The sequence below is a fragment of the Equus quagga genome, unplaced genomic scaffold (genome assembly GCF_021613505.1).
Source record: "Equus quagga isolate Etosha38 unplaced genomic scaffold, UCLA_HA_Equagga_1.0 52705_RagTag, whole genome shotgun sequence".
NCBI lineage: Eukaryota > Metazoa > Chordata > Mammalia > Perissodactyla > Equidae > Equus > Equus quagga.
The window spans coordinates 1-1391 of NW_025800198.1; the positions used below are offsets into that span (position 1 = coordinate 1).

Consider the following 1391-nt stretch of genomic DNA (forward strand, 5'->3'; position numbering starts at 1 on the left):
GCCCGCCCTCGGCGCCCCGGGCGCCCGCGTCTGGCCGGCCACGTCCGCCCACCACCCCCGCCCTGTCCGCTCGCTCCCCGCTTCCCGCCGCAGCCCCTCGCCCTCCGTGGCGAGGGGCCTGGGACGCGGGTGAGGGGAGGGTCCCCGGGGGAAAGTCGGGTCGGGTCTGGTGGCGTGCGTTGGGCGCGAGGGGGCCCGCCCGGGGTCGAGGGGGCCGTGGGCGCAGTGGGGTCGTCGTTCGGCGGCGCCTGGCGGTGGGGTTCGGTCACGGGCGGGCAGCGCCGAGGCCTGCGTCTGTCCCCGGGTGGCCGTGGGCGGCGCGGGCGGCGTCGAGGCGGTGGCCGCGTGGCACTACCCACTCCGCCTCGTCCGTTTCTTTGGCTTCCCCCATCCAGGTACCTAGCGCGTCCCGGCGCGGAGGTTTAAAGACCCCTGGGGGGCCTCGCCTGTCCGCCTTGGGTCGGGGCGGTGGGGCCCGCAGGGAGTTGGGAGACCTGGCCCTTCTCCCCCAGACTCCGCCTCGCCGGGCCGGGGCGCCGCGCCGCACCGCGCCACCGTCGCGGCGGCCATCGGGAGGGGGCGTCCCCGGCGGCCGTCGTGTCATCGCGTGCGCGCGCGGGCGTGTGCGCGCCCCCGCGTCCTCGGGCGAGGCGGGAGCCCCCGGGCGCCTGTGGGGTGTCCGAGCACGGCCCCGTGGGGCCCGTGCCGGACGCCCCGTCGTCCAACCTTCCGACCTCACGGAGTCTGGTCTCGTTGTGTCTTTCTGGCCGGCCGGAGGCACCCTCCGGGGATGTGCCGTGCCAGGGGCGGGCTCTTCCCCCGCCCTGCGGGGGGACCCCGCCGTTCAAACTCGTATGACTCTTAGCGGTGGATCACTCGGCTCGTGCGTCGATGAAGAACGCAGCTAGCTGCGAGAATTAATGTGAATTGCAGGACACATTGATCATCGACAATTCGAACGCACTTGCGGCCCCGGCTTCCTCCCGGGGCTAAGCCTGTCTGAGCGTCGCTTGACGATCAATCGCCCCCGGGGTGGGTGTCGCCTGCCCCGGGGTGCGCGGCTGGGGGTCTCTCGCAGGGCAGGCCCCGGGCCCTCCGTCCCCCTAAGTGCAGACGCGGTGCCCCTCCTCCGCCCCGCGCGCCCGCCCCTCCTCCCACGCGCCCCGGCGCCCGGTCGTCGGTGGCGCGTGGGGGTCGGCGGCGGCGGCGCCGCACGGGGTCCCGGGGTGGGGGCCGCCGCCCGCGAGTCGAGGGAGAGACAGACGCGAGAGCTCGCGCCGAGGTGCCCGTGGCCGCCACGGTGCCTTCGGGGGCTCCCTCGCGCCGCACACGGCCTCGGGGTGGCCGGGGCGGGGACGAGACGGGTCCCGCGGCGCGCGGTCGGGGCCGCC

At 76.6% G+C, this 1391-nt stretch overlaps 1 non-coding gene across 1 annotated transcript; it reads left to right on the forward strand.

The window, feature by feature from the left end:
• The first annotated feature begins 856 nt into the window (after positions 1-856).
• On the forward strand, positions 857-1009 carry LOC124233950 (5.8S ribosomal RNA). The gene has a single exon (XR_006887194.1). It is a non-coding gene; the product is annotated as a 5.8S ribosomal RNA (ribosomal RNA).
• The last annotated feature ends 382 nt before the right edge of the window (positions 1010-1391 follow it).